This window comes from Miscanthus floridulus, chromosome 12, assembly GCF_019320115.1.
Source record: "Miscanthus floridulus cultivar M001 chromosome 12, ASM1932011v1, whole genome shotgun sequence".
Classification (NCBI taxonomy): Eukaryota; Viridiplantae; Streptophyta; class Magnoliopsida; order Poales; family Poaceae; genus Miscanthus; species Miscanthus floridulus.
Genome location: NC_089591.1, coordinates 75436149 through 75451111, shown reverse-complemented (window position 1 = coordinate 75451111; position 14963 = coordinate 75436149). Strand labels below are relative to the sequence as shown.

Genomic DNA, 14963 nt, shown 5'->3' with positions numbered 1-14963 from the left:
ATTAAGGAAAACTATAGTTGCTCTAGTAGCGATATGATATATATAATCAAGGAAAACAAAGATAACATGACACAAAATGACCTCTAAAAGTCCATCAAAACCAATTCGGACGTCTTCTTCCTTCGATCATCCACTGTGTGTCGGAGCTTGAGAATCACACTAAAAAGACAGCAAAGAAAAAGGAACACCTGTAAACACCCTTGCCAAATAAGTTTTGAAGATCACAAAAGCCACTCACCGCCGGCACTGACAAGATCTAGTACCCACTGAAAGAATATCGGCCGGAGAAACTCTTAAAAAAACATAAGTTTACAATCAGTCACCATTACCATTAGAAAGAGTGTTGGAGATGCCAAAACTTGGTGTACAACAGAACAAAAAAAAAAGAGGTCAACCAGTCTATTGTACAAGAAACTGGCAATTAGAGATTCGCACTGGATGAACATGTAACACGGGCTATATTCATTCTGGTATAGCCTTTGTACTCTGATGTATCCGCTTGAACTACATCAGTCCATGGCCCATAAGGCCCAATAATTAGCCCCTAACATCAAGCTACTCTGCCATCCAAGCCTTACCCAACGAGTCTCCAGTGAAGTACCATAGTTGCTACTAATTTTTAAATTTGCACTGTTGCATCTTTCATGTAATATCACTATATAACTTCTCTAAAACAAATAAGCTACTAATGCACTATTGCACATCTCTGTTCCAGAAACGGACATACAAACAACTAGCGTCCCTCTAACACCATTGTGAGGCTCATCAGCTCATGTTATTCATAGAACTGCTAGTATTTTCGTCTGTCCCTTGGGTTGTTCCCCGGTATGAGAAATACATTGGCTGTATTGGTACCGGAACTGGTGTGGTTTCATTCTCAAGCATGGTCACCACCGACGATATAAGTGGCCTACTATCTGGATTGTCTTGCACACACAATAGCCCTATCTGGATACACCGTAAAGCTTCACTGTAGGAACAACTCTTAGCCAGGGATGAGTCCACAAGATCTGTCGCTCTGTCGTTTATCCATAAGCTCCATGCCTGATGAGCCAATGGGATCAAATCTTAAAGAAATTAGAAAGCTTTTGTTTGAATTGTGACAAAAAATTAAGCATAAGCGCGCACTTACATAAGCCAGTAGGTTAGGGAAGCCCTTGCAGTGAGTTAAACTGATCTTCAAGCCACTTATAATCTCCAAGACTATGACTCCGAAACTATATGTATCTGACTTGACAGAAAACGCGCCATCCATTGCATATTCAGGAGACATGTAACCACTGCTCAAAAGAAATAAACAATCCGAGTAAGTATATAGGGAAAAAGAATTCACTTTGAAAGCCAAGTCTATGATTACTCACTATGTCCCAACAACACGATTAGTATTTGCCTCATGCTGGTTTCCACCAAAGATTCTTGCCATACCAAAATCTGATATCTTAGGGTTCATATCTGCATCCAACAATATGTTGCTTGTTTTGAGATCTCGGTGCACAATTGTCAATCTTGAATCCTCGTGCAGATAAAGAACTCCCCTTGATATTCCTTTGATTATCCTGAACCTTGTTGGCCAATCAAGAACTTTTTTCCTTGCAGCATCTATATACGGTATTATAAGTAAAGTAAGCAAGCAAATTAGAGTAGTAACTATGACTACCTTCTTCTTTTCCTCTGTATAAAATACAACTAGTTTATACATACCGAAAATGAAGCAATCCAAGCTTTTGTTTGGTAAATATTCGTAAATTAGCAACTTCTCATCTCCATGAATGCAACAACCAAGGAGCCTAACAAGGTTTCTGTGCTGCAATTTGGCAATTAGAACTACTTCATTTCTAAATTCCTCTATGCCTTGTCCCGAGCCCTGACTGAGCCTTTTGATTGCAACCTCCGTCGTGACGATGAAGTCCAGGTTCCCAAAGCGCACGTGCGTGTCCGGGACCCAGCTGACGCCGTGACTAGCCATCCGAGGCCTGATGTGGACGTCGAGACGCACAAAAAGTCCCTACCTGGCACGCCAACTGTCGATGTTTCGAGTTACCACTGACGAATAAAATTCTAGTATTGCGCGTCTGGCTCGGATGGTGTGCTTAGAGGACACGAGGTTTATACTGGTTCGGGCAGAAAGTCCCTATGTCCAGTTCGTCGCTGCTGCTCGTGTTACTAGTACTGAAAGTTTGTAGTAGGGGTGACAAACGAGCGAGAGAGGGACAAGTCCCAAGTCTCTGATGTGCGTGTGCTCCTAAGGCGTGTTAGGACGTGTGTTTTGATGTCTACAGCCGTGTAGAGTGGTGAACCGCCCTCTTCCTGGGACGTTCTGCTTCCCCTTTTATAGATGAAGGAGAAGAGCAGGTTACACAGAGAGAAAGAGGGAGAAGAGGCAAGGAGAGGAAGGCTTCCAGGACCGCCGAGCCTTTCTTTTCCTCTGTGCGGGTCCCATCGACACTGCAGATGGTGATAGGGACAGCTCCACGCGGGGCGCCTGTTCGCCGCTGATGCCATGCCCTGGCGTTGTCAGCGGGTCGTGACGTCCCATTCCGCCCCGGCGGGCGACGCGGCGAACCAGCGTGCTGGTCAGCGGCCGTACATGGAGTAGGCAGCATAGTGACCACGCGTCCGTTACTGTTGGTGATGTGAGTTCCCTGGAGTGACATGTCGCAGGCACGGGTCATGTTGAGATGTGCTCGCTCCCTGCACGATGCCAGAAGTTTGACCTTAGGTTGTGCTTTCTGGCCTGTAGTGGTTGGCAGCGGTATGGGCTTCCGTCAGGAGCCGCGCCTGAGGGGTTGGGCGAGGCGGAGCCCGCCCCTAGCGGTCGGGCGAGGCAGAGCCCGCGGCCTCGGGGTCGGGCGAGATGGAGCCCGCCCCCAAGGGTCGGGCGAGGTGGAGCCTGTGGCCTCGGGGACGAGCGAGGCGAAGCCCGCGGCCTCGGGGTTGGGTGAGACGGAGCCCGCCCCCAAGGGTTGGGCGAGGCGGAGCCTACGCACCAGGGGGTCGGTTGGAGCTGTAGTCGTGCTCTTGACTACTAGGATGAATCAATGTTGATGACCATTAGCTCCTCCTCTTCGGGTACCCTAGTATTGTTCCTCGACAGAAAGCTATCCAAACTCTCTCCCAGGAGGAACCTCGCGAGAGCATGGACGTCACCAGGTTGCCTTAAGTCGCTTGGCAAGCCTAAGGCGCAACCCAGGGGTGGGCATTCGAGTAACCCAAATAATTTGGATATTGTAGTTCAAGTATTACAAACTGATATTCGATTTTTACGGGAGAATACGCTACCCGATGAGATTTTGGCACCTAATAATTCAGGTTCAGATTCGGGTATACCAGATGTACCTGAATTTGACAAAAACTGACAAAACAGACAATTTCACTAACGTTTTTAAACAGGCTCGTACCTAGCATTTTGTGGCCCTGGAACGAAACACAAAATGAGGCCCCTATATATATATCTAGACAAATAAAATAACTAAAAGATTCCATTATATGATAGGTTACAATTTTCAGTAATAAGAACTATAATAGGTATTTAATAACCTTCTCATGTATTCATTAAACTTAATGGCCGACATCCACTTAGATCCAGACCTTGATTAAGGAAAACTATAGTTGCTCTAGTAGCGATATGATATATATAATCAAGGAAAACAAAGATAACATGACACAAAATGACCTCTAAAAGTCCATCAAAACCAATTCGGACGTCTTCTTCCTTCGATCATCCACTGTGTGTCGGAGCTTGAGAATCACACTAAAAAGACAGCAAAGAAAAAGGAACACCTGTAAACACCCTTGCCAAATAAGTTTTGAAGATCACAAAAGCCACTCACCGCCGGCACTGACAAGATCTAGTACCCACTGAAAGAATATCGGCCGGAGAAACTCTTAAAAAAACATAAGTTTACAATCAGTCACCATTACCATTAGAAAGAGTGTTGGAGATGCCAAAACTTGGTGTACAACAGAACAAAAAAAAAAAGAGGTCAACCAGTCTATTGTACAAGAAACTGGCAATTAGAGATTCGCACTGGATGAACATGTAACACGGGCTATATTCATTCTGGTATAGCCTTTGTACTCTGATGTATCCGCTTGAACTACATCAGTCCATGGCCCATAAGGCCCAATAATTAGCCCCTAACATCAAGCTACTCTGCCATCCAAGCCTTACCCAACGAGTCTCCAGTGAAGTACCATAGTTGCTACTAATTTTTAAATTTGCACTGTTGCATCTTTCATGTAATATCACTATATAACTTCTCTAAAACAAATAAGCTACTAATGCACTATTGCACATCTCTGTTCCAGAAACGGACATACAAACAACTAGCGTCCACCATTGTGAGGCTCATCAGCTCATGTTATTCATAGAACTGCTAGTATTTTCGTCTGTCCCTTGGGTTGTTCCCCGGTATGAGAAATACATTGGCTGTATTGGTACCGGAACTGGTGTGGTTTCATTCTCAAGCATGGTCACCACCGACGATATAAGTGGCCTACTATCTGGATTGTCTTGCACACACAATAGCCCTATCTGGATACACCGTAAAGCTTCACTGTAGGAACAACTCTTAGCCAGGGATGAGTCCACAAGATCTGACGCTCTGTCGTTTATCCATAAGCTCCATGCCTGATGAGCCAATGGGATCAAATCTTAAAGAAATTAGAAAGCTTTTGTTTGAATTGTGACAAAAAATTAAGCATAAGCGCGCACTTACATAAGCCAGTAGGTTAGGGAAGCCCTTGCAGTGAGTTAAACTGATCTTCAAGCCACTTATAATCTCCAAGACTATGACTCCGAAACTATATGTATCTGACAGAAAACGCGCCATCCATTGCATATTCAGGAGACATGTAACCACTGCTCAAAAGAAATAAACAATCTGAGTAAGTATATAGGGAAAAAGAATTCACTTTGAAAGCCAAGTCTATGATTACTCACTATGTCCCAACAACACGATTAGTATTTGCCTCATGCTGGTTTCCACCAAAGATTCTTGCCATACCAAAATCTTATATCTTCGGGCTCATATCCGCGTCCAACAGTATGTTGCTTGTTTTAAGATCTCTGTGAATTACAGTCAACCTTGAATCCTGGTGGAGATAAAGAAGCCCTCTAGATACTCCTTTGATTATCTTGAAACGTGTTGGCCAATCAAGGAGATACTTACTTGCAGCATCTAAATTAAGCAGTTCCAAAGGTAACCATGTCACATGTTTCTCTTTTCTTTTTTCTTTTTGCGAAAAGAATGTTTTTTCTAAAAAAATACTCGAAAATATAAGTTCATACATACCAAAAATAATGGAATCCAAGCTTCTGTTTGGTAAGTATTCATAAATCAGCAACTTCTCATCTCCATCGATGCAGCATCCAAGAAGCCTAACCAGGTTCCTGTGCTGCAATTTTGCAATCAGAACAACTTCATTTCTGAATTCCTCTACACCTTGTCCTGAACTTTGACCGAGCCTTTTGACTGCAACTTCTATGTTCTGTCCCAGCGTACCCTGAATTGTTTCACCATTATTAAATTGAACAAGCAGTGCCATAATTCTCACATTTCTACAGTTTATTTAAAAGATGTATTTCTTTTCCTAACCTTATAAACCTTCCCAAAGCCACCTTGCCCGAGCATATTGTCCTCAGAAAAATTGTTTGTTGCAGCTGCAATGTCTTCAAAGCTGACAAATGGAAGCTCTACATTTTCATCACCGAGTTCGTATGGCGCAGTCGAGTATCCTAGGATCGCTTTCCTCAAATTATCCTTGTTCCGACGTTTGGCTGACAGGAAAAACAATTCCAATTGTTATTAATAAACCTTACACTAGTGCAGAAATATTGTGCCTGAATTGCTCTTCGTGGTGAAGTTGCTCTCTCTGATAGTCTGATTGTACCTCTAAGCTTGCATATCCAAACAAGGTACAGGCCAGCGGCCGTGAGTACAAGCACAGACGCCATCACCGGAACCAAGATTTTTGCCACATGCCCCCTCTTCCCTGTAGCGGCAGAAATGTATTACAGGAAGTATTAATCGTAGCTGATAAGATGATGGATTTTGCCTCAGAATCTTGACTGAGATAGTAGGTTACTGCTTCAGTTTTTCCTTACCTGATTCAGACTTGGCCAACCTCAGATAGATATCCTGCCCATTTTCTATGTACCTGACATCAACGATGTTATCCTTCCACATGACGCAGCCTCCGCCTCCGATGTCAGCGGCGGCGTAGGCCACGCAAGAGCAGTTGGCGAGGCACCTCGCCCAGCACTGCTCCAGCGTCGTGCCCATGTCCACCGTCGCGTTGTCCGTGTCAGGGAGCTTCACGCCGTGCACAGGCGTGAACCGGTCCGTCGTCACCGTCCCGTTGCGGTCGCACTCCAGCGGCACGTACCTCTGGCACCCGCCGGAGGCTGCCTTCCTGGACCACTCCGACGCGTTCACGGGGCTGAACCCCACGGCGCAGCTGCAGGACGGCACCGACGCGGCGTCGACGTTGCACAGGCCGAACGCGCCGCACGACGCGTAGTCATCGCAGGCGTCGCGAGGCAACCATGGGAACTCCTTCCACACCCGGCTGGACGGGATCCACAACAGGACCTGCACCCTGCCAACCTCGTCCAGCACGATGCGGGTGAAGGGCGTGCCGGCCGTGATGCTGAGGTCGTAGGTGACCTCGTCGGGGCCGTCCACCATCTGGATGTAGAACAACTTGTACTGTGAATCCATCTCCGGCACGCCGCTGAACCAGCGACCGTTCCACGGGCCGGCGCGGTACTTCTTGGCGCTGCCTTGCCATGTGACGATGTCCGGCAGGCCCCTTGTGTCCATGACCCGACGGTAGGCCCCCGTCGCAGGGTCGTCCTTCGCCCGCCACGACGTGAGGGACCACTCCAGGCCGGTCTTCAGGTTCTTGCCGAACCTCATGCCGGCGAGCAAGGTGTTCGACGGGTGGTCGAACGACTGCCACTGGAAGTCGGCGCTGGGGCTGCTGCTCTGCTCGCGCACGACGAGGCTGCCGGACTCGAGCAGCTGTGCCACCGAAGAGGCAGAGGCGCCGGTCGTGTTCGAGGACCAGGCGGTCTGGCCAGAGCCGTCGAGAAGGCAAAGGCCCACCCGGCTACTCATCACCAGGACGCCGGAGGAGCTGTTTAGCGGGGTGTCGCGGTTGGCCACCCACAAGACGGCGTCCGTACCAGACGCCGTAAACCAGATCCCGAGGTACCTCTTGGTTGGCACCGTGGTCGACGGGGAGAAGAAACCCAGGGTGAATGAGCCACCGGCGGAGAGCAGCGTCTCTCCATCGGTGATGTTGCCCCCGCTGTTCAGCGTGTCCGACGAAATGCCGGCGCCGGAGCTTCTTCTGAGAAGCAGTAGTAGCGTCGCAAAAATCAGGGCGACGAGGTTGAGAACCGCCATGTGCGATGTATCTTTGTCCTTGCACACGAAATCAGCTTGGGGAGGCTGCTAGATATTATACGAAAAATGGAACTGTTACACCATCGCATTTGCGCAATTAACGCTTACTAGACCAGTCACGTCATATCTACTCCCTCCACACGTCTTCATCCAAAAGTAAATTCACATCACTTTGTGATGATTTAAACATTTTCAAGTTTAAGTTTAAAGAAAATAATATAAATATGTGTAACTCTAATTTATTATAAAAACACATTCTACGATTAATCTAATATACGTAATGCCACATCTAGGATGTTGCCTGCTGCCGGTTGCCAGTGGGTCTCGGAGACGGCCGCACTAACGAGCGAACGCTCACCCGAAACATGATCGGTGAATAATTTTCTGATATCATTAATTTCTTTATCTGGAAAAGAAAAAAAAATCCCACCGTTAGCTCATTTGGATAGCAGCAGCGCGCGGTACTCTTTGCGCGCACTCTCAAGCTGTCACGTCAGTGCTGATGTCATCCAAAAAAGGAGAAACATTTATTTTAAAATGCTATAACGTCCGAACGATGCGTGGAATTAAAAATAGATTCACTGTTCAATAGTTATAGTAACTTAAAATAAATATTTTGCTTTTTTAGATGATGTCAGCAATAGGGAAAGGGAGTAGAGAAATGAGGGCGGGTGGCCGGCATGCATGCGGCATCGTTCGCTCAAGAGCGTCCTGGTGAACGACCGCTAAAATGAATTTGTGTCTCGGAGATAGCCTGCTCTTCGTCGTCTTTACTATTAAGCTTCCGGATAAAATGTTGCGGGCCTCGTTCCCTCTAATACATCGGTGATAGCCACACCATAAATGTAGTTGGTGTGATCTCGCAAGACTACAAGCACCTCCAAGTACGATAATGGTGCGTGCAAGCATCCAGTAGTAAGAGGTATGTAAACCTCACTAAACACTAGACCTAAACCTAGAGCAAGCACAAATACGATGTCTAACTACTTTAAGCACTTTACAAAGTACCTATACTAATCATCTAATTTTCTATTAAGCACTTTGTAGTGGCTAGTGCAACTACAGATGAGTCTCGACTTACACTTTACTTCCTTGAGCTCTACACACACAAAATGGCTGGCCAAGGGGAATATATATGGGCAACGTATCAGGTGCAAACCAATCAAACTGTGTAAATATGAAAACTACCGATCAGGACCACTAGATACTGATCCAATGGATGGGATGAGAGGTGAGATTTTTTTGCGCTTAAGCCCCTCACCTGCCGGCCTTTTTTTTGCGCTTAAGCCCCATCACCCCATCCATTAGATCAGCATCTAGTGGTCCTAATTGATAGTTTTCAAATTTACATAGATTGGTTGGTTTACACCTGATACGTTGCCATATATATATGACCCCTAATCCAAAACTAGCAGTTGGGGGAGGGTAGATTCCTGCTTTTGCGCTCACCGGATAGGTCCGGTGGTGACACCAGAGCAATCCAGCGCGTCCACTTTGACTAGCCGTTGGCCAAACTAGTGGTTGCTGACCGTTGGAGGTTGAATGATTCAGTGCTTGATTCGGTAGGTCACTGGACTAATCCAGTGCGTTGATCTTCATTTCAACCTCGTTGCAACCCTCTCTAGTAGAATGCTTTGGTGAGCAATCCGGTGCGGTCCGTAGACTAATCCGATGAGTTGGCGGACACTATTTCCTTCACTGGCCTGCACCTTAACATCTGGTGCATCTCTTTTCCTTGCATAATCCGGTGCTACTGTTGCCGTAGCCCCTCGGACAGTGCACGCGCGTAGTCCGGTCCTCCCCTTTGGCTAACACCGGAGCAATCTGGTGCACATAGAAAGTGTGCAACGTGCTTCATTCGTTCATTTGACTTCTTCTATTTTATGCCTTGGGCTTTTAGTATCACTTGTGGGCCTTCCATAAGTCTTCTAATGTATTGTTTAAGGTGTTGATCATCCGGATCACCATGTTGCCTCAGTCTAAGTTCACTTTATATCCATTTTGAACTATACCTTATATATGCCTCCATTCTCTTTTATAAGGCGCACACAAATATCAAGAGTCAAACTTCAAAATCTTTGACCAATAATTCAGCTAACAATTTTAATTATTATACCATAAACTTTGATATGGTTAGATTGGTGATTAAATGTACTATCCAAATATCATAAATTATAAATATAGATAATATAACATATCATAAATAAATGGTCAAAATATAGTTTAAGATACCGTATCATGTCCAGCCGCGCCTTATAAAAGAGAAGGGAGGTAGTAGCCAACAACATTAGTCCAAATAGTCATGTTGTTTATGAAACATCAAAATCCAACTTAATGGCCTATAGGGTCTATTTTCCGTGTAAAAGTAAATATGAAGAAACTTTTGAAGGCATCATATATAGGAAAACGATGAGCTCGACACTGGAGTTTACAACTGAGTTGATGCACTGCTACTGTCTCTGTTAATAGCACCGACGCCACCTCCACCTGGATCGATATTCGGAGACAAAGCCACAGAGCATCGATCCTGCGTTGAAATAAAATCTTGCCAATGCAGTAGTGGAGAAGAGAAAGGTTACACATTGTTCTGGCGTTAGTTCTTGGGTGCAGAGCAGAGGGATCCATACAAACAAACCTGCGTTGCGTACTTGCTGTACTACTAGAGAAGCAGGAGGAGACGAAAGACTGCATCGGGTTAAGATAAACCTGGCCGGATTGCAGTACTTGTGTACGCAGGCATGCAGCGCGTCGTAGCGTAGGTTGACAATCACCTGTTGCCATGGCCAGCCAGCACCCAGCCTCCATGGTCGATTTTTTTTTTAGCCTTTTTTTGAATTTTTTTTCATAAATATACCCTGGATATATGATTTTAAAATCTAGACCTTTAACTCGGTGTCATCGTTGGTGGCACCGAGTTTACACGTCTCGGCGCTATAGATTTTGGCGCCTAGGTTTTGGGCTCGACGCAGACGTGGCGGTGACTTGGCAGACACCTTGACGTCGTAGATCTTGGAGCCGAGCTTGGCGACGTAGATCTTAGCACCGTGGTTATTGGCGTCAAGCACTATCTTATGTATGGGCCCTCTCTTCCTTTCTCTCTTCCTCTCTCTCCCGCTCCCGAGCCAGGGCGCCGCCAGCGCTGCCGCACTGTCCTCGGCCCCGGCCCACGCCCACCCCCGCCCTCGCTGTGCCGGCCGCCCGTGGCCCCAGCCCGCTCGCGCCGCCTCGCATCACGGAGCGTCGGTCTTCCTGCGCCCGCATCGCGCCGCCCCTCCTGGCCCGCGCCCGCGCCGACCACCGCCGTGACGGCCGTGCGCCGCCCCTCTCGGCTTGCCGCGTCCGTCGCGCGCATAGGTGCTCTCTCCGGCGACCTCGGCCGCGACACGGCCCCTGCTCCCAGCGTGCCGCGACCTCGCCGTCGATACCATCCTCTGCGTCCCTGTCCTGCTCCAGTCTCGGCGTCCGCGTCCGCGTCGCATCGTTGCATTGACTTGGACATGTAAAATTTTTTAATATGCAATGTATGTACTTAGTTTGAATTGTAGTGCTACTTTGATTATTTGGTAGTTTCTAGTAAATTTGATGATGTAGGTAGTTGATTTAGTCAGTGAGATAGATATAGTTAGATAGCTAGTGACATAGGTACATAGATATAGTTATTAGATAGCTAGTTGATTTAGTTAGTGAGATAAATATAGTTAGATAGCTAGTGACATAGTTATTTATTGTGTAGTTGGTTAGTATATATTAGAGAGGTACTATATAGCAGCTACTTTGGACTAAACGAACTGTATTTCAAATTTTGTCTGAACTACTAGATGGGCAACCTAGTGAGCAAAAGGTCACCGAAAAGTGAAAGATCACAAAAGTTGTTGGACCACATAATTGTGATGATCATGTGCTGACACTAAAGCATCGACGGTTGACATCTATCTTCATTGCCAAGTGGTTGATGGGAATATTGAAGGGAGAACCCAACATGAAGGTTAGGACAATTATCATGACCGTTGATGCGTTATTTGGAGGTTATGTGATAACTTATGGTAAAGCTTGGAGGGCTAAGCAGCGAGCGTGGAAGATGATATATGGGGTCTGAGAGGATGAGTATGAGCAGTTGCTAGTACTTTTCAATGCAATCAAAGCGGTGAATCCAGGCATGCATTATGAGTACATCCCAAAACCAAATGCATGGAAGAATGGGAAGCGGATATTCTTCTATGCTTTCTGTTGCTTCCCTCACTGTGTCAAGGCCTTTAGGCACTATCGTTCCATCTTCTCCATTAATGGTACGTTCTTGATTGGTAAATACCAGGACACACTTCTTATAGCCATATCTTGTGATGCGAACAACAAGTTGGTTCCTTTGGCATTTGCTTTGGTTGAGAAGGAGAACAATGATAGTTGGGGATGGTTTTTAAGGCTAGTCTGAATACATGTGGTTGGGCCTAGCAGATAGGTTGGCGTCATATCTGATAGGCACCAGGGCATACTTAATATCGTGCGAGAGCAGATAGAGGGGTATGCACCTTTGCACCATCGTTGGTGTACTCAACACCTTGCCGAGAATCTACTCTGGATGGATGGTGTGAAGGATAACTTTGATCTATTCTAGGAGGCTACTCGACAGCTTGAGGACAAGTACTTTCAAAAAAAAGTTGGAGCAGGTCAGAACCGTATCAAATGCAGAAGGTAGACAATGGCTTACAGGTTTAATGAGGGATTTAGAGAAATGGACAAGAGCTCACGACGCCGGTGGATGGAGGTACGAGTTTTAGTGCAGCAACATGGTGGAGTCATTCAATAAGTTGCTATTGGAGATACGTGGTATGCCCATGAATGCAATCATTCAATTCACCTTCTACAAGCTTGTTGCTTGGTTCAATGATAGACATGCCCATGTATTAAAGTTGCGGAGTGATGGAGAGATATGGGCTTCGAAACCAAAGGCACACCTAGAGAAGGCAAATGAAAGGGCTGGCACACATGAGGTTATATGTTTTGACCACGCCACAGAGACTTATCAGGTTGAGCATAGGGGCGATACAATGTCCAACGATAAGGTCCAAGAGTCGAGGATTCATGTGGTAATCCTCCAAGATTTCATATGCACTTATGGTAAACCAAGGCAGTACCACTTTCTATGTTCTCATTTGGTGGCAGCAGTTAGGCATCGCTACTTTAATATCGAGAGCAGGATACTTTATGAGTTCAGTGTCGACACGTTTGTGCACACATGGAGCCTCCGCTTTGTGCCTTTTCGGGACCCTAGAGAGTGGCCTCCATATGATGGGCCAAAGTACATTGTAGATCTAGCTTATCTTTGGGACAAGCGTGGATCAAGGAAGAGGACGAGGCACAGGATGGTTATGGATCAGATACTTGGAAGAACGAGGTGTGGGAGAGGAGCCCCATTTCTTACTGACTCCGAGCAGTATGAGTGCGGCAAGTGTGGTAGACTGGGCCATAATTCACGCACTTGCCATTGGCATATTAGTGAGGTGCGACTATTGGTTGTTTTTATTATTTTATATTTGTCGTATTCATTCAATTAATTATGCATGTCTCAATTTATGCTTGTAATTGTGTCAATTACTTGTATATTTCTAAGTTTATGTTTCATTGTATATTAAATTTCTATTTCATTGACTTTTTTTAGGATGGCGCAATTCCACCTGCTCGACCCGGCGTACGAGGAGACCCACCAAGAACGTCTCAAAGCGGAGGGGCATGTAATAATCTATATGTCTTGTTCAAATTTTTGTGAGCATACATGTGTTCGTGAAGTAACAGGAGACTATGTTTTATTCCATACAGGACCTTTCGCTCCTTCGTCCTAGAACCCACAATTGGTTTTTGGACATGTAGTACGACAATAGATTACATTTTATTCCTAGGGATCAGCCCCCACTTCGATCTGTGGAGGTACTTCTTCACCGCCACCCTCTAGAAGAAGAGGGAGAAGAGCAGCAGGCAGGAGCTGCACATGCCGATGGGGTGCACCGACAATCAACTCCGAAACAATCGGGTCAGTGAGTACTCATCGATGCGGCTGTCAATGTCCAACAAGGGGTGGCACTCGCAGTGGTTCTATCTTAAGAACAACGCCGTCACCCCTCTACCGGAGCTCACCAGGCGCCTGGTCGAAGAGGTCCTAGAGTCGTGGAGGAATTGGGGTGTTCTGGAGAAGGACAAGAAGAAGATCCGAGACCACATCACCACCATCCACATCCTGAAGGAGAGCGGCCTGAAGGGGTCGGGCATTATCGGGGCCTACCACGCAAGGAGGGTGGCACCGTTGATGACGTGCGCACTCCCACTATACGCGATGGTGCCCGAGGCGTCGTTCGACGAAATGACGCTCGCCGAGGGGGCACTCCCCAACTCTGAGATCACGCAACGCATCAAGGAGGTAATGGAGCCCTCGCGGGACAACGTAGGCATCCCCCTCGACTTTGTCTTCTCGGTGTTAGGACATCCTCCGATACGGCCGGAACCAGGCTATGTCGTCTTCGTAAGTTTTTCCCTTCTCTTGCCTTCTCTTCAATTGATTTCCTAACCTCTTGATACTAACCTTGAGAGGGGCGGGACCAGCTGGGGGACCTCATCTTCATGGATCATCCGACGTCGTTGGCGAGGGATTCGTCTGTGAGGACGGCGAATCACGCTAAGGGCGAGCGACTAAGGAAGGTGAAGGAAGATAGGAAGAGGAAGAGGTAGCGGAAGCTGCAGGCGTGGGAACGGGGGGAGGACACCGATAGCGACGATAATGATGATGATGGCGATGACGAGGTAGCCGACGACATTGAGTGGGATGACCTGAAGAACGAGGATGTACTGACAGGTATCAGTTCATCCTTGCAGGAGTCAGGACCCTTCCCATTCCATGGAGGGGAGGGCATGTCCGGGGAGCCAGCGGAGGCAGGCCATACCGTCGGCCTCCCACGGGAGTCAACGGGCTAACTGTCGGTGTTTTGAGTTGCCACCAACAAGTAAATTTTTAATATTACGCGTCTAGCTCGGATGGTGTGCTTAGAGGACATGAGGTTTATACTGGTTCAGACAGAATGTCCCTATGTCCAGTTTGTCGCTGCTGCTCGTGTTACTAGCACTAAAAATTTACAGTAGGGGTTACAAATAGGCGAGAGAGGGGCATGTCCTAAGTCTCTGGTGGAAATGATGAATGGGTGCCAAGAGAGCTTGGTCGCCTCTCTACTATGTGCTTGTGTGTTCTGATTGGTTCAGGATTTGAGTCTGATCTGGTGTGTTGCGATGAGTTTCGATGCCCCTTATGGGACGCCCTGCTTTCCCTTTTATAGGCCAAGGGAAAGCAGGGTTACAACGGAGGGAGAGAGGAGAACGAGACGAAGAGGAAGTTCTTTAGGATCGTTGGGTCCTTCTTCTCCTTCATGTGGGCTCCGCCGACTCTGTAGATGTCAACAGAGGTGGTGCCACGTCGCAGTCTTCTCCATCACTGGCGCCATGCGCAGGCGTCGTCTGTCGGTCATGGCGCTCCACTCCGTCCTGGCGGACGTCGTGGTGAACCGATGTGTT

At 47.0% G+C, this 14963-nt stretch overlaps 1 pseudogene; it reads right to left on the bottom strand.

Moving 5' to 3' along the window:
- Nucleotides 1-293: 293 nt before the first annotated feature.
- On the bottom strand, nucleotides 294-7501 carry LOC136497637 (G-type lectin S-receptor-like serine/threonine-protein kinase At4g27290; annotated as a pseudogene).
- Nucleotides 7502-14963: the final 7462 nt, after the last annotated feature.